At 48.1% G+C, this 19,144-nt stretch overlaps 1 protein-coding gene across 3 annotated transcripts in view; it reads right to left on the minus strand.

The window, feature by feature from the left end:
• NFIC (nuclear factor I C) overlaps positions 1–19,144 on the minus strand; it is a 343,790-nt gene that overhangs the window by 94,086 nt on the left and 230,560 nt on the right. The window lies entirely within an intron of this gene.

Genomic DNA, 19,144 nt, shown 5'->3' on the forward strand with positions numbered 1-19,144 from the left:
GAACACAATTCTGTGCAAGACCCGGAACATAATTATGGGCCCGAAACACAATTATGGGCAAGACCCGCAACACAACTATGTGCAAGACCCGGAACACAACTATGTGCAAGACCCGGAACACAACTATGTGCAAGACTGGTAATGTGAAAGACTGGAAACACAATAATGTGCAAGACTGGAAACACAACTATGTGCAAGACCCGGAACACAATTATGGGCAAGACCCGGAACACAATTATGAGCAAGACCTGCAACACAATTATGTGTAAGACCCGCAAAACAACTATGTGCAAAACCCGGAACACAATTATGGGCACGACCTGCAACACAACTATGTGCCAGACCCCCAACACAACTATGTGCCAGACCGGCAACACAACTATGTGCAAGACCTGGAAGACAATTATGTGCAAGACCTGGAAGACAATTATGTGCTAGACTCGCAACACAGTAATGTGCAAGACCGGAAACACAATTATGGGCAAGACCCTCAACACAATTATGGGCAAGACCCGCAACACAATTATGGGCAAGACCCACAACAAAATTATGGGCAAGACCCACAACAAAATTATGGGCAAGACCCACAACAAAATTATGGGCAAGACTGGCAACGCGACTATGTGCGAGACCCGCAACACAACTATGTGCAAGATCTGCAACACAACTATGTGTAAGACCCGTAACACAATAATGTGCAACGCTTCCAACACAATTATGTTCAAGTTCCGCAACACAATAATAAGCAAGACTCACAACACAGTAATGTGCAAGGCCTCCAACACAATTATGTGCAAGACCGGCAACACAATTATGGGCAAAACCCGCAACACAATTATGAACAAGACCCACAACTATGGACAAGACCCGCAACACAACTATATGCAAAACCTGCAACACAGTACTGTGCAAGGCCTCCAACACATTTATGTGCAAGACCCGCAACACAATTACGGGCAAGACTCAGAATACAGTAATTTGCAAGGCCTCCATCACAATTATGTGCAGGACCCACAACATAATTATGGGCAAGACCCACAACACAGCTATGGACAAGACCCGCAACACAACTATGTGCAAAACCTGCAATACAACTATGTGCAAAACCCGCAACACAGTTATGTACAAGTCCCGGAACACAATTATGTGCAAGACCCGGAACACAACTATGTGCCAGACCCGCAACACAACTATGTGCCAGACCTGCAACACAACTATGTTCAAGACCCGTAACACAATAATGTGCAAAGCTTCCAACACAATTATGTTCAAGACCCGCAACACAATTATGGGCAAGACTCACAACACAGTAATGTGCAAGGCCTCCAACACAATTATGTGCAAGACCCGCAACACAATTATGGGCAAAACCCGCGACACAGTTATGGGCAAGACCCGCAAAACCATTGTCAAGCACCTGACGTCCCTGGCTTCTATGAGAACTTGTTCGGGAAGAGCTCTTTCATAGGGGCAGGCTGTACCGTCACTTGTAGTTCCTGTCCACCTCATTTAGTACAAACCAAACACCTGGAATTTGGAGCGCACCCTGAATATCGACCCAGAATATTGATGGGACACACTATGGAGGAAAAAATATAAACACAATATATAGACACATGAGTAAGTCTAGATTTCTGCAGCGAATTCCCCATATGTGTATCTATGTGGTACATATATCTTCAAGGAATGTAGGTGTGGGGTTAGGAATAGTAAATCTATACTTCCCTGTATGCTCCTACCTTTCAATATTGTCCTTTGATGTTCTCGATATTCTTCTACCACAATGTTCATAGTACAATCCAGTAATTTTAGGGTAGAGTGTTAACCAGAGACTTTAGGCTTCCTTAGTTAGTGGTGATTAATAACTAGGTAGATTAGTGGTGCCTTGGGGCTTGTCTACACTGACTCTGAACTCGGATGTGGAGCAAAACGTCTCTACTAAGCTCTTAATTTCAGTAATTGCCGTAATGGAATACTGTGGGTTAACAGATACATAATTGACAAACACAGAGATCAAGATTGCTTGATAATTACTAGTGTATAAAATAGCATTTCCCATTAGCAATTCTGAACACATACATTATCCTTTATTTAAAAGCATGTAATGTAGGCTTCTACTTCCGGGCCTGCCCCCATGGCACCGACCGCTAAGGTGAAGCGAACATTATATGTTTACATTTCTGCAGTCAGTGGTGTCTTAGCATAGCTAGGGGCTCAGCTGCACTTTAGTGCAGTGTTTCCCAACCTGTGGTCCGGGGACCCCTGGCGGTCCGCGAAGCCTCCCAAGGGAGTCCACAACTGCATCGAAAATTTAATAATTTTAACAGATTAGGTTCCCAGCTTTGAGTAATAACTCAGTGGGGGTCCCCAAATTCCAAAAATGATTCAGTGGGGGTCCCCGGGTTCCAGCATTGATATACTGGGGGTCCACAGAAGTGAACATTTTGGAAGCATTGCTTTAGTGTTTCAAGAAGAGGGGACCCTAAGCACGGAAGTAGCAAAACTCATCAAATATCTTTATCATGCAAATTCTTGCTCTCTGCTAAAGAGTGCTGCCACTGCATTGCATCACGCGACGCCACACCGGTCCTTGATGTAAACATGGCATAGTAGTCCTATAATAGGCAGTGGGACATTTTTCCAGTGTCGCAGTGTATAGAAATCTTCTTTCTAACTTCCAACTAAGGGCCACATGTAGTAAACTCCGAGATTGCGACTCGGAAATTGCGAGTCTGTCCGACTCGCAATTTCCGAGTCGCAATCTCGGATGCAGAACGGTGTCTCAGACACCGTCTGTGACTCGCTATGGGGTCGCAAAGACCCACCTCATCAATATTCATGAGGTGGGTCGCATTTTGCGACCCCATAGCGAGTCCCTGCACTCACAGGGATGGTGGCCAGCTGAAGTCAGCAGACCTCCATGTCTGTGACTGCTTTTTAAATAGAGCATTTTTTTCTTTTCATTTTGCAGCCTGTTTTCCTTAAAGGAAAACGAGTTGCAAAATTAAAAAAATACTGAAACCATTTGGTTTCGTTTTTTCAGAGTAGGCAGTGGTCCATGGGACCACTGCCTGCTCTGAAAAAATATTTTTGTCGACATTCACAAAGGGGAAGGGGTCCCATGGGGACCCCTTCCCTTTTGCGAATGAGTTACCACCAGTGTGACACTGGTGGTAACTGCGAGTTGCTTTGCGACTGCATTCGCGGTCACAAAGCAATTCTGAATTGCGATGCGAGACGCAAATAGAAAGGGAACACCCCTTCCTATTTGCGAGTCGCATTCCCAAATTGCGAGTCGGTACTGACTCGCAATTTGGGAATGAGCATCGCGTTAGGCTGTTTGCATGGCGCAAACTGCGATTTTCGCAGTTTGCACCATGCAATCAGGCTACCTCCATCTGGCCCTAAATGTTCTAAGCAGTCAACATCGTTTTGTGGGCTGAGCTTATTTAGATTTCGTTTTTTTAGTCATCTGTGATTGTTCTGCATGCTTGTCTCACAACTGACAAAAGCTTGTGGTCAAAGAGGAGTATGAATTTGCTCCAAATGCTTCTACTGCTCACAAAAATGGTGAGATGTCCATAGTTGTAGGTACAGACTGGGCGATACAGTGTATGCTCTGCGTCTTACGGGAGCTTGCACTACAGTCACCCAGGCCGCATCTGCACTGTGTGTGAAGTCTGCACAATGGATGGTTCGGCTATACTTGCTCTGTTTCTCTGTGGTACCTCACCTGTGTGTGAGGGAAGCCAGCACATCTAATGATTCTCCTGTATCTGCTCAGCGCATCACTGTAGGTACATCAGATGGCTCTTCTATATCTGTTCGGTCAGTGATGTGAGCCTGCACAACCTCCTCAGTGTGTGAGGGAAGCTTGAACATCTGATGATTCTGCTGTAATTGCTCTGTGTGCGAGGGAGGACTGAACAACTCATGGTTCTGCTGCACCTACTCAGTGTGTGACTGAAGACTACATGTCAGATGGTTCTTCTATACCTGTTCGGTCAGTGATGTGAGCCTGCACAACCTCCTCAGTGTGTGAGGGAAGCTTGAACGCCTGATGATTCTGTCATACTTGCTCTGTGTGTTAGGGAAGACTTAACGACTGATGGTTCTGCTGCACCTACTCAGTGTGTGACTGAAGACTATATGTCAGTTGGTTCTTCTATACCTGTTAGGTCAGTGATGTAAGCCTGCCCAACCTCCTCAGTGTGTGAGGGAAGCTTGAACGTCTGATGATTCTGCTGTACTTCCTCTGTGTGTGAGGGAAGACTGAACGACTGATGGTTCTGCTGCACCTACTCAGTGTGTGACTGAAGACTGAGCATCAGATGCTTCTGCTGTACCTGCACTGTGGGTGAGGGAAGACTGCACAGCGCATGGTTCAGCTGTACCAGCTCAGTCAGTGCATGACTGAAGACTGCACATGTGATTGTCCTGCTATATCTGCTCCATGTGTAAGAGAACACTGCACACCTGAAGGGTCTGCTGTACAGGCGCTGTGCGAGAGGGAAACCTGCACAACTGTTGATTCTTTTGTACCTGCTCAGTGAGTGACTGAAAACTACACGTCCGGTGGTTCAGCTGTACCTCTGGGTATGAGAGGGAAGCCTGCACAACTGATGGTTCTGCTGCACCTCCAGTATGTCAGTGGATTAACAAAAAGTGAGGGGGGCTGAGCAGGATAGGATGAAGACCCCCCACCACCCACACTCAGATCAGTAGGGGCTGAGGGGGGCCCTCTCCATTCTGGATAAGCCGAGGGGCTCAACCGCACTGAGGGGCCTCTGTTCCGCCCCTGCTGAGTGTGACTGAAGACTAAGTGTCTGATGCTTCTGCTGTACCTGCACTGTGTGAGGGAAGCCTGGACGACTGATAATTCTGCTGTGCCTGCTTAGTGTGTGACTGAAAACAGCATGTCTAATAGTTCTGCTGTACCTGCTTTGTGTGTGAAAGAACTCTGCACTGCAGGTGGTTTTGCTGTAAATGTTCTGTGTGTGAAAGAAGCCTGCATGGCAGATAGTTAGGCTGTTCATGTTCTGAGTGTGAAAGAAGCCTGCATGTTGGATAGTTCTGCTGTACATGTTCTGTGTGTGCAAGAAGCCTGTACGTTAGACGGGTCTGCTGTACATGTTCTGTGTGTGAAAGAAGAATCCAAGTCAAATAGTTCTGCTGTACCTGTTGCGAGTGTGAAAGAAGCCTGCATGTCAGATAGTTCTGCTGTACCTGTTCCGATTGTAAAAGAAACCAGCACGGCAGATGGGTCTGCTGTTCTGAGTGTGAAAGAAGCCAGCACGGCAGATGGGCCTGCTGTACCTGTTCCAAGTGTGAAAAAAGCCTGCACGTCAGATAGTTCTGCTGTACCTGTTCTGAGTTTTAAAAGAAGCCTGCACCGCAGGTGGGTCTGATGTACCTGTTCCAAGTGTGAATGAAGTCAGCACGACAGATGGGTCTGCTGTACATGTTCCAAGTGTGAATGAAGCCAGTGCGTCAGATAGTTCTGCTGTACCTGTTCCGAGTGTAAAAGAAGCCAGCACAGCAGATGGGTCTGCTGTACCTGTTCCGAGTGTGAAATAAGGCAGCATTGCAGATAGGTCTGCTGTACCTGTTCCGAGTGTGAAATAAGCCAGCACGGAAGATAGTTCTGCTGTACATGTGTGAGAAGGTAGCCTCTTTCTAGCCTTGTTACCCCCACTTTTGGCCTGTTTGTGAATGTATGTCAGGGTGTTTGTCACTGTTTTCACTGTCTCACTGGGATCCTGATAGCCAGGCCTCAGTGCTCATAAGTGAAAACACTATGTTTTCAGTATGTTTGTTATGTGTCACTGGGATCCTGCTGGTCAGGACCCCAGTGCTCATAGGTTTGTGGCCTATATGTATGTGTCACTGGGACCCTGTCACACAGGGCCCCAGTGCTCATAGGTGTGCATGTATATGTTCCCTGTGTGGTGCCTAACTGTCTCACTGAGGCTCTGCTAACCAGAACCTCAGTGGTTATGCTCTCTCATTACTTCCAAATTGTCACTGACAGGCTAGTGACCATTTTTACCAATTTACATTGGCTTACTGGAACACCCTTATAATTCCCTAGTATATGGTACTGAGGTACCCAGGGTATTGGGGTTCCAGGAGATCCCTATGGGCTGCAGCATTTCTTTTGCCACCCATAGGGAGCTCTGACAATTCTTACACAGGCCTGCCACTGCAGCCTGAGTGAAATAACGTCCACGTTATTTCACAGCCATTTTACACTGCACTTAAGTAACTTATAAGTCACCTATATGTCTAACCTTTACCTGGTAAAGGTTAGGTGCAAAGTTACTTAGTGTGAGGACACCCTGGCACTAGCCAAGGTGCCCCCACATTGTTCAGAGCCAATTCACTGAACTTTGTGAGTGCGGGGACACCATTACACGCGTGCACTACATATAGGTCACTACCTATATGTAGCTTCACCATGGTAACTCCGAATATGGCCATGTAACAGGTCTATGATCATGGAATTGCCCCCTCTATGCCATCCTGGCATTGTTGGTATAATTCCATGATCCCAGTGGTCTGTAGCACAGACCCTGGTACTGCCAGACTGCCCTTCCTGGGGTTTCACTGCAGCTGCTGCTGCTGCCAACCCCTCAGACAGGCAGCTGCCCTCCTGGGGTCCAGCCAGGCCTGGCCCAGGATGGCAGAACAAAGAACTTCCTCTGAGAGAGGGTGTGACACCCTCTCCCTTTGGAAAATGGTGTGAAGGCAGGGGAGGAGTAGCCTCCCCCAGCCTCTGGAAATGCTTTGTTGGGCACAGAGGTGCCCAATTCTGCATAAGCCAGTCTACACCGGTTCAGGGACCCCTTAGCCCCTGCTCTGGCGCGAAACTGGACAAAGGAAAGGGGAGTGACCACTCCCCTGACCTGCACCTCCCCTGGGAGGTGTCCAGAGCTCCTCCAGTGTGCTCCAGACCTCTGCCATCTTGGAAACAGAGGTGCTGCTGGCACACTGGACTGCTCTGAGTGGCCAGTGCCACCAGGTGACGTCAGAGACTCCTGCTGATAGGCTCCTTCAGGTGTTAGTAGCCTTTCCTCTCTCCTAGGTAGCCAAACCCTCTTTTCTGGCTATTTAGGGTCTCTGTCTCTGGGGAAACTTCAGATAACGAATGCATGAGCTCAGCCGAGTTCCTCTGCATCTCCCTCTTCACCTTCTGATAAGGAATCGACCGCTGACCGCGCTGGAAGCCTGCAAACCTGCAACATAGTAGCAAAGACGACTACTGCAACTCTGTAACGCTGATCCTGCCGCCTTCTCGACTGTTTTCCTGCTTGTGCATGCTGTGGGGGTAGTCTGCCTCCTCTCTGCACCAGAAGCTCCGAAGAAATCTCCCGTGGGTCGACGGAATCTTCCCCCTGCAACCGCAGGCACCAAAAAGCTGCATTACCGGTCCCTTGGGTCTCCTCTCAGCACGACGAGCGAGGTCCCTCGAATCCAGCGACACCGTCCAAGTGACCCCCACAGTCCAGTGACTCTTCAGCCCAAGTTTGGTGGAGGTAAGTCCTTGCCTCACCTCGCTGGGCTGCATTGCTGGGAACCGCGACTTTGCAGCTACTCCGGCCCCTGTGCACTTCCGGCGGAAATCCTTCGTGCACAGCCAAGCCTGGGTCCACGGCACTCTAACCTGCATTGCACGACTTTCTAAGTTGGTCTCCGGCGACGTGGGACTCCTTTGTGCAACTTCGGCGAGCACCGTTTCACGCATCCTCGTAGTGCCTGTTTCTGGCACTTCTCTGGGGGCTACCTGCTTCAGTGAGGGCTCTTTGTCTTGCTCGACGTCCCCTCTCTCTGCAGGTCTAATTTGCGACCTCCTGGTCCCTCCTGGGCCCCAGCAGCGTCCAAAAACGGCAAACGCACGATTTGCGTGTAGCAAGGCTTGTTGGCGTCCATCCGGCGGGAAAACACTTCTGCACGACTCTCCAAGGCGTGGGGGATCCATCCTCCAAAGGGGAAGTCTCTAGCCCTTGTCGTTCTTGCAGTATTCACAGTTCTTCAGCCTAGTAAGAGCTTCTTTGCACCAACCGCTGGCATTTCTTGGGCATCTGCCCATCTCCGAGTTGCTTGTGACTTTTGGACTTGGTCCCCTTGTTCCACAGGTACCCTCAGTCAGGAATCCATCGTTGTTGCATTGCTGATTTGTGTTTTCCTTGCATTTTCCCTCTAACACGACTATTTTGTCCTTAGGGGAACTTTGGTGCACTTTGCACTCACTTTTCAGGGTCTTGGGGAGGGTTATTTTGCTAACTCTCACTATTTTCTAATAGTCCCAGCGACCCTCTACAAGGTCACATAGGTTTGGGGTCCATTCGTGGTTCGCATTCCACTTCTGGAGTATATGGTTTGTGTTGCCCCTATCCCTATGTTTCCCCATTGCATCCTATTGTAACTATACATTGTTTGCACTGTTTTCTAAGACTATACTGCATATTTTTGCTATTGTGTATATATATCTTGTGTATACTTCCTATCCTCTCACTGAGGGTACACTCTAAGATACTTTGGCATATTGTCATAAAAATAAAGTACCTTTATTTTTAGTATAACTGTGTATTGTGTTTTCTTATGATATTGTGCATATGACACTAAGTGGTACTGTAGTAGCTTCACACGTCTCCTAGTTCAGCCTAAGCTGCTCTGCTAAGCTACCATTATCTATCAGCCTAAGCTGCTAGACACCCTATACACTAATAAGGGATAACTGGGCCTGGTGCAAGGTGCAAGTACCCCTTGGTACTCACTACAAGCCAGTCCAGCCTCCTACATTGGTTGTGCAGTGGTGGGATAAGTGCTTGAGACTACTTACCACTCTTGTCATTGTACTTTTCATAAGAGAAAAATATACAAAACAAGGTCAGTGTATATACACATAGCCAAAAAGTTTTGCATTTCCTCTTTTCACTCTTTTCTAAGTGCTGAAAAGTACTTCTAAACTTTCAAAAAGTTCTTAAAGTTTAAAAAGTTTTTTTCTGTCTTTCCAAAAAGTTCTGAAAACTTTTTTCTCTTTGTCTATCACTTTAACTCTCTCTAAAAATGTCTGGCACAGGCCAAAATGTTGAACTGTCCAAACTTGCATATGATCACCTTAGCTGGAAAGGAGCAAGGAGTCTCTGCATAGAGAGAGGTTTGAGTGTAGGGAAGAATCCTTCTTTAGAACTGTTAATTAATATGCTTAGAGTACAGGATAAGGCCATAAGTGCCCAATCTGTAGAAAAAGTAGCTAATGGTTCTCAATCTGATCCAGGGACTCCCCCAGGAAAAGGTTCAGGAAAGAAACTTCTCAGCCTGCCCATTACTAGACAGTCTAGCATAGTTGGTACAGAGGTTGAATCACACCATACTAATGGTGTGCTCTCACATTATACTGGTAGCCAAGCTGTTAGGGTGCCCTCTGTAAGGGACAGGTCTCCTTCTGTTCATTCCCATCATACCTCTGTATCTAGAAATGTCCCTCCCACCCACCCTGATGACAGATTGTTAGAAAGGGAGCTCAATAGATTGAGAGTGGAACAAACCAGACTGAAGCTCAAGAAGCAACAGCTGGATTTGGATAGACAGTCTTTAGAATTAGAGAAGGAAAGACAGAAGTTGGGTTTAGATACCCATGGTGGCAGCAGCAGTATTCCCCATAGTCATCCTGCAAAAGAGCATGATTCCAGGAATCTGCACAAGATAGTTCCCCCTTATAAGGAGGGGGATGACATTAACAAGTGGTTTGCTGCACTTGAGAGGGCCTGTGTTGTACAGGATGTCCCTCAAAGGCAGTGGGCTGCTATCCTATGGCTATCATTTAGTGGAAAGGGTAGGGATAGACTCCTTACTGTGAAAGAAAGTGATGCCAATAATTTTACAGTTCTTAAGAATGCACTCCTGGATGGTTATGGCTTAACCACTCAACAGTACAGGATAAAGTTCAGAGAGACCAAAAAGGAGTCTTCACAAGACTGGGTTGATTTCATTGACCATTCAGTGAAGGCCTTGGAGGGGTGGTTACATGGCAGTAAAGTTACTGATTATGAAAGCCTGTATAACACAATCCTGAGAGAGCATATACTTAATAATTGTGTGTCTGATTTGTTGCACCAGTACCTGGTAGACTCTGATCTGACCTCTCCCCAAGAATTGGGAAAGAAGGCAGACAAATGGGTCAGAACAAGGGTGAACAGAAAAGTTCATACAGGGGGTGACAAAGAGAACAATAAGAAGAAAGATGGTGAAAAATCTCAAGATAAGCATGGGGATAAGGGTAAAACCAAAGATCCCACTTCAAATCTTAAACACTCTTCAGAGGGTGGGGATAAAACAAATTCTTCCTCTTCTTCCCAACCTGCACACATTAAAAAGCCTTGGTGCTTTGTGTGTAAAAACAGAGGCCATAGGCCAGGGGATAAGTCCTGTCCAGGTAAACCCCCTGAGCCTACCACCACTAATACATCAAGCTCTAGTGCCCCTAGCAGTAGTGGTACTAGTGGTGGGACTGCTGGCAACAGTCAAGCAAAGGGTGTAGTTGGGTTCACTTATGGGTCCATAGTGGAAACTGATGTAATCAGTCCCAAGACAGTTTCTGTCACACCTAGTGGCATTGGCCTTGCCACACTGGCTGCTTGTCCCCTTACAATGGATAAGTACAGGCAGACAGTTTCAATAAATGGTGTTGAGGCCTTGGCCTACAGGGACACAGGTGCCAGTTTCACTTTGGTGACTGAAAACCTAGTGCCTCCTGAACAACACATCATTGGACAACAGTATAAGATTATTGATGTCCATAACTCCACTAAGTTTCTTCCCTTAGCTATAATTCAGTTTAGTTGGGGTGGAGTTACTGGCCCAAAGCAGGTGGTGGTATCACCTAGCTTACCTGTAGACTGTCTCTTAGGTAATGACCTAGAGGCCTCAGGTTGGGCTGATGTAGAGTTTTATGCCCATGCAGCCATGCTGGGCATCCCTGAGGAATTGTTCCCTCTCATTTCAAGTGAAATGAAAAAGCAAAGGAGAGAAGGCCTGAAAACTCAGGATCCCTCTCCATCAACAGGTAAAAAGGGTATCACAGTATCCCCTAACTACCCTACCATTCAGGATACCATTCCTGTGGTGGGAGAAACCTCTCCTGGGGTGGCACCTGTTCCAAGGGAATCATCAGCTGGCATAGCTGGACTCCCTGAGGTAGAAGTACCTCTCTGTGGAATAACTAACATTGGTGACAAAAAGAGCACCATTTTAGTTAACATGGAGCATCCCTCCAACCCTCCCAGAGAAACTTTAGTGCAGAAACCCTGTACTGCCTCACAACACTTAGGACATCATCCCTGCCCTAGTGTGGAGCTCATAGGACAGCATCCCTGCCCTGCTCCAACTCAAGAGAAACAGCATCCCTGTTCTCTCTTCCAGCCAAATGGACAAAGTTTTTGCCCAGCTATGGCTTTACTGAGACAGCATCCCTGTCTGGCATTTCCATCATTACAAATAGGTTCAGTGGATAATTCCCACTGCTCTAAACTAAAACTTACTGATAGAAACTCTGAAAATACATCTTCGCATTGTTGGTTAGCTAAAAAACTTCAAACAGGGTGGTTTACATCCCCACAGGGAAGTAACCATATAGTGGATGATAAAGGGAGTAACCAGTCTATTGCAGAGCTACTCTCTACTTATCACCACTTAGACAATAAAGTCTCAACTGGCCAAGGTTAGCCTTATTGTCCTTCGTTTGGGGGGGGGGTTGTGTGAGAAGGTAGCCTCTTTCTAGCCTTGTTACCCCCACTTTTGGCCTGTTTGTGAGTGTATGTCAGGGTGTTTGTCACTGTTTTCACTGTCTCACTGGGATCCTGATAGCCAGGCCTCAGTGCTCATAGTGAAAACACTATGTTTTCAGTATGTTTGTTATGTGTCACTGGGATCCTGCTGGTCAGGACCCCAGTGCTCATAGGTTTGTGGCCTATATGTATGTGTCACTGGGACCCTGTCACACAGGGCCCCAGTGCTCATAGGTGTGCATGTATATGTTCCCTGTGTGGTGCCTAACTGTCTCACTGAGGCTCTGCTAACCAGAACCTCAGTGGTTATGCTCTGTCATTACTTCCAAATTGTCACTGACAGGCTAGTGACCATTTTTACCAATTTACATTGGCTTACTGGAACACCCTTATAATTCCCTAGTATATGGTACTGAGGTACCCAGGGTATTGGGGTTCCAGGAGATCCCTATGGGCTGCAGCATTTCTTTTGCCACCCATAGGGAGCTCTGACAATTCTTACACAGGCCTGCCACTGCAGCCTGAGTGAAATAACGTCCACGTTATTTCACAGCCATTTTACACTGCACTTAAGTAACTTATAAGTCACCTATATGTCTAACCTTTACCTGGTAAAGGTTAGGTGCAAAGTTACTTAGTGTGAGGACACCCTGGCACTAGCCAAGGTGCCCCCACATTGTTCAGAGCCAATTCACTGAACTTTGTGAGTGCGGGGACACCATTACACGCGTGCACTACATATAGGTCACTACCTATATGTAGCTTCACCATGGTAACTCCGAATATGGCCATGTAACAGGTCTATGATCATGGAATTGCCCCCTCTATGCCATCCTGGCATTGTTGGTATAATTCCATGATCCCAGTGGTCTGTAGCACAGACCCTGGTACTGCCAGACTGCCCTTCCTGGGGTTTCACTGCAGCTGCTGCTGCTGCCAACCCCTCAGACAGGCAGCTGCCCTCCTGGGGTCCAGCCAGGCCTGGCCCAGGATGGCAGAACAAAGAACTTCCTCTGAGAGAGGGTGTGACACCCTCTCCCTTTGGAAAATGGTGTGAAGGCAGGGGAGGAGTAGCCTCCCCCAGCCTCTGGAAATGCTTTGTTGGGCACAGAGGTGCCCAATTCTGCATAAGCCAGTCTACACCGGTTCAGGGACCCCTTAGCCCCTGCTCTGGCGCGAAACTGGACAAAGGAAAGGGGAGTGACCACTCCCCTGACCTGCACCTCCCCTGGGAGGTGTCCAGAGCTCCTCCAGTGTGCTCCAGACCTCTGCCATCTTGGAAACAGAGGTGCTGCTGGCACACTGGACTGCTCTGAGTGGCCAGTGCCACCAGGTGACGTCAGAGACTCCTGCTGATAGGCTCCTTCAGGTGTTAGTAGCCTTTCCTCTCTCCTAGGTAGCCAAACCCTCTTTTCTGGCTATTTAGGGTCTCTGTCTCTGGGGAAACTTCAGATAACGAATGCATGAGCTCAGCCGAGTTCCTCTGCATCTCCCTCTTCACCTTCTGATAAGGAATCAACCGCTGACCGCGCTGGAAGCCTGCAAACCTGCAACATAGTAGCAAAGACGACTACTGCAACTCTGTAACGCTGATCCTGCCGCCTTCTCGACTGTTTTCCTGCTTGTGCATGCTGTGGGGGTAGTCTGCCTCCTCTCTGCACCAGAAGCTCCGAAGAAATCTCCCGTGGGTCGACGGAATCTTCCCCCTGCAACCGCAGGCACCAAAAAGCTGCATTACCGGTCCCTTGGGTCTCCTCTCAGCACGACGAGCGAGGTCCCTCGAATCCAGCGACACCGTCCAAGTGACCCCCACAGTCCAGTGACTCTTCAGCCCAAGTTTGGTGGAGGTAAGTCCTTGCCTCACCTCGCTGGGCTGCATTGCTGGGAACCGCGACTTTGCAGCTACTCCGGCCCCTGTGCACTTCCGGCGGAAATCCTTCGTGCAAAGCCAAGCCTGGGTCCACGGCACTCTAACCTGCATTGCACGACTTTCTAAGTTGGTCTCCGGCGACGTGGGACTCCTTTGTGCAACTTCGGCGAGCACCGTTTCACGCATCCTCGTAGTGCCTGTTTCTGGCACTTCTCCGGGTGCTACCTGCTTCAGTGAGGGCTCTTTGTCTTGCTCGACGTCCCCTCTCTCTGCAGGTCTAATTTGCGACCTCCTGGTCCCTCCTGGGCCCCAGCAGCGTCCAAAAACGCCAAACGCATGATTTGCGTGTAGCAAGGCTTGTTGGCGTCCATCCGGCGGGAAAACACTTCTGCACGACTCTCCAATGCGTGGGGGATCCATCCTCCAAAGGGGAAGTCTCTAGCCCTTGTCGTTCTTGCAGTATTCACAGTTCTTCAGCCTAGTAAGAGCTTCTTTGCACCAACCGCTGGCATTTCTTGGGCATCTGCCCATCTCCGAGTTGCTTGTGACTTTTGGACTTGGTCCCCTTGTTCCACAGGTACACTCAGTCAGGAATCCATCGTTGTTGCATTGCTGATTTGTGTTTTCCTTGCATTTTCCCTCTAACACGACTATTTTGTCCTTAGGGGAACTTTGGTGCACTTTGCACTCACTTTTCAGGGTCTTGGGGAGGGTTATTTTGCTAACTCTCACTATTTTCTAATAGTCCCAGCGACCCTCTACAAGGTCACATAGGTTTGGGGTCCATTCGTGGTTCGCATTCCACTTCTGGAGTATATGGTTTGTGTTGCCCCTATCCCTATGTTTCCCCATTGCATCCTATTGTAACTATACATTGTTTGCACTGTTTTCTAAGACTATACTGCATATTTTTGCTATTGTGTATATATATCTTGTGTATACTTCCTATCCTCTCACTGAGGGTACACTCTAAGATACTTTGGCATATTGTCATAAAAATAAAGTACCTTTATTTTTAGTATAACTGTGTATTGTGTTTTCTTATGATATTGTGCATATGACACTAAGTGGTACTGTAGTAGCTTCACACGTCTCCTAGTTCAGCCTAAGCTGCTCTGCTAAGCTACCATTATCTATCAGCCTAAGCTGCTAGACACCCTATACACTAATAAGGGATAACTGGGCCTGGTGCAAGGTGCAAGTACCCCTTGGTACTCACTACAAGCCAGTCCAGCCTCCTACAACATGTTCCGAGTGTGAAAGAAGCCTGCACCGCAGATGGGTCTGATGTACCTGTTACGAGCGTAAAAGAAGCCAGCATGGCAGATGAGTCTGCTGTACCTGTTCCAAGTGTGAAAGAAGCCTGCATGTCAGATAGTTCTGCTGTACTTGTTCCGAGCATAAAAGAAGCCACCATGGCAGATGAGTCTGCTGTACCTGTTCCAAGTGTGAAAGAAGCCTGCACGGCAGATAGTTCTGCTGTACCTGTTCTGAGTGTGAAAGAAGCCAGCACGGCAGATGGGTCTGCTGTACCTGTTCTGAGTGTGAAAGAAGCCTGCACGTCAGATAGTTCTGCTGTACCTGTTCTGAGTGTGAAAACAGCCTGCACGTCAGATGGGTCTGCTGTACCTGTTGCAGGTGTGAAAGAAGCCTGCACGTCAGATAGTTCTGCTGTACCTGTTCCGAGTGTGAAAGAAGCCAGCACGGCAGATGGGTCTGATGTACCTGTTCCAAGTGTGAAATAAGGCAGCATGGCAGATGGGTCTGCTGTACCTGTCCGGGTGTGAAAGAAGCCAGCATGGTAGATAGTTCTGCTGTACCTGATCCGAGTGTGAAAGAAGCCAGCACGGCAGATAGTTCTGCTGTACATGTCCCGAGTGTGAAAGAAGCGTGCACGGCAGATGGGTCTGCTGTACCTGTTCCACGTGTGAAAGAAGCCAGTACGGCAGATGAGTCTGCTGTACCTGTTCCAAGTGTGAAAGAAGCCTGCACATCAGATAGTTCTGCTGTACCTGTTCTGAGTGTGAAAGAAGCCTGCACGGCAGATAGTTCTGCTGTACCTGTTATGAGTGTGAAAGAAGCCTGCACGGCAGATGGGTCTGCTGCACCTGTTCCGGGTGTGAAAGTAGCCTGCGTGTCAGATAGTTCTGCTGTACCTGTTCCGAGTGTGAAAGAAGCCTGCACGGCAGATGGGTCTGCTGTACCTGTTCCGGGTGTGAAAAAAGCCTGCACGTCAGATAGTTCTGCTGTACCTATTCCGAGTGTGAAATAAGGCAGCATGGCAGATGGGTCTGCTGTACCTGTTCCGGGTGTGAAAGAAGCCTGCACCGCAGATAGTTCTGCTGTACCTGTTCCGGTGTGAAAGAAGCCTGCACCGCAGATAGTTCTGCTGTACATGTCGTGAGTGTGAAAGAAGCCAGCACGGCAGATAGTTCTGCTGTACCTGTTCCGAGTGTAAAAGAAGCCTGCACAGCAGATAGTTCTGCTGTACCTGTTCCGAGTGTGAAAGAAGCCTGTGCTGCAGATAGTTCTGCTGTACCTGTTCTGAGTGTAAAAGAAGCCTTTACGGCGGATAGTTCTGCTGTACCAGTTCTGAGTGTGAAATAAGGCAGCATGGCAGATGGGTCCGATGTACCTGTTCTGAGTGTGAAAGAAGCCTGCACAGCGGATAGTTCTGCTGTACCTGTTCCGAGTGTGAAAGAAGCGAGCACGGCAGATAGATCTGCTGTACATGTTCTGAGTGTGAAAGAAGCCAGCACCGCAGATGGGTCTGCTGTACATGTTCTGTGTCATACAGAAACGTATTGAAAACTGTTCACTATACAGCAGGTCGCCTTTGCTGACTTGTGCCCCTTGAAACCTCCCGCTCTGGAGGCGGCTGAGACGAGGCGCTGAAGACATCTCTCCGAAGCCCAGTCTGCTGAGGATGGTAACAAGAAGGAGACGCGGAAACCGCCTTCCTTCCTAACCTGCCTGCTGAGGTTGTGGCGCTAACAAGGAGCAGGTGGTCGCTGTGCTGGGACAGATGTGTGGCGAGGGGCACCATGTGCGCAGCAGATGCCGGGTGTCTGCTCGGCGGTGTGTGCCAGCCCCGCGCTCTCGATCCGCGGCCGCTTATTCCAAGATTTCCTCTGTCTTTGCATCTGTTTCTGTGCTCAGTGGCACCGGCTCGTCTCCTGCATCCCTTGCTGTGCAGACGCATCCCATCCTCATCATTTGGAGAGGTGCCTGGACCACCAGGGACCGCGTGGCCTGGACCAGTTCTTGCTCACTGCTAAGGCGCAGGTGCTGGACCCACTCGGGTTGTGGATAGGGCATCTCTCGCCAGGGGGACTGACACAGGAACCATCTGCATCCAGGAGGAAGGCTTCTCACTGGCTGCCAAGGTCTCCACCATCAGGGGCGAGTGAGGCACGAAGACCCCTGCGCACAGCTGAAGGGGCTTTCTGCAGCCCCACTGACCACGCGCAAGGGGCCGTAGATTTTCTTCAGCACTCACAACCAACAGTGCTGAGTGCAGCGGTTGCTGAATACTGAGGCTGCCTGGTCTTGGTTCCACCTCAGACCTCTGTCGTCCCCAACCCTACACATCCTGTCTTTTTATCTCATGAATACCAAGGCTGCCAAGTCTTGATTCCACCTCATACCTCTTTCTTCCACCCCCTGCACTTCCTCTTTATCTCATGAATACAGAGGCTGCCTAGACTTGATTCCACCTCAGACCTCTTTCGCCCCTGACCCTACATGTCCTTTCTTTTTATCTCATGAACACCAAAGCTACCTGGTCTTAATTCCACTTCATGCCTTTTTTTTCACCATCCTACACTTCTTGTCTCTTTATCTCATGAATACCAAGGCTGCCGAGTCTTGATTCCACCTCATACCTCTTTCTTCCACCCCCTAAACTTCCTGTCTCTTTATCTCATGAATACCAAGGCTGCCGAGCCTTGATTCCACTTCATGCCTCATTCTTCCACCCTATGCTTCCTGTTTATTTATCTCATAAATACCAAGGCAGCCTGGTCTTGAATCCATCTCATGCCTCTTTCTTCCACCACCTACACTTCCTGTCTATTTATCTCATAAATACAGAGGCAGCATGATCTTGATTCCATCTCATGCCTCTTTCTTCCACCACCTACATGTTCTGTCTTTTTATCTCATGAATACCGAGGCTACTTGGTCTTGATTCCACTGCATGCCTTTTTTTTTCACCACCCTACACTTCCTCTTTATCTCATGAATATCGAGGATGCCTGGCCTTGATTCCACCTCATGATGTCTTTTTCTTCCACCACCCGAAACATCCTGTCTCTTTATCTCATGAAACCCGAGGCTGTCTGATCTTTATTCCACCTCTTTCGTCCCAGATCCTACACATCCTGACTCTTTATCTCACACTTGCTGTGTTTTTCTTTCTAAGCTCTTCTTTCTCCCTTTGCCGCTGTTTTCCTATCTTTCTGTACCTGCTTCTTTCTCTCTTTTCTGCCTTCTTCTTTGCTCTGGGTCCAAGCCTGATGAGGAAAAATACGTTCTGGTCCCCAACTATAAGTGACTGTGCCGGCCACCTCCAAACCCCAGCACAAATTAAGCACTGCACACTTACTTCAGATAGAGCCATTCAAAGGTTATTTTCACAATTCCAAAGCATGGACGTCAATTCCCTGAAATGCCAGAGGTAGCGAAAGTGACAACACACGCCCTTGACCTCCACTTTCACTCCCACACATACTTATACAAATTCACACTCACCCACAAGCAAGCACACAACATACATTTTAAAGCATTTTTTACTTACCTCAGCTGCCATAGAAGGCCATGTTCCAGCTAATTGTACTCCATCCATATTACACTAATAGTTATTTATAATGTATTATTAGTCACTATTAGTATAACTATAAAATTGACAGAAAACAAAGTGATTTGAGCCCCAACTGACCTCCATAAGGCCCCTGTGTTTCTGGCACTGATTTTGCCACCTCTGAGGCCAGGGGTCGCAAAGGCATTGCCAGGGGTCGCAAAGGGCAACCCGGCTGGCGATCCCTAAATGACGTCCATGTTCCATAGATGTGTTCCTAGCTTTGGATCAGAATGTGCAAAGTTTTTTTTTTTTTTCTTTTTGCCATCAAAGTTTTGAGACCTTGATTTTTGTGCTATGTGGAGGTTGCCGAGTTTCCCAATCTCACTTTGCCTGCAAAGTTTTTTTTCCACGTTTCACCTTATTGACTGTGGACAGATTATTCGCTCTCATCGACCCCTCCAAAACACCCACCCAACATTCACTGACGCAACCCCTCCAAAATTTTACAAGCAAGCATCAAAGCTGAAAACTTTATAACTTCAGAGACGTTTTTCATGACTTTAGTAAAAGTTGCTAAAAACCTGAACCGGTATTTTTCCAGCAGTTTATGGTGCGGCAAGATCTGCATCCTTCCAGGGGGTCATCACCGAATGGTCCTCGTTTTTTCTATATGTTCTGCACTTA

This window comes from Pleurodeles waltl, chromosome 12 (genome assembly GCF_031143425.1).
Source record: "Pleurodeles waltl isolate 20211129_DDA chromosome 12, aPleWal1.hap1.20221129, whole genome shotgun sequence".
In the NCBI taxonomy this organism is placed as follows: Eukaryota; Metazoa; Chordata; class Amphibia; order Caudata; family Salamandridae; genus Pleurodeles; species Pleurodeles waltl.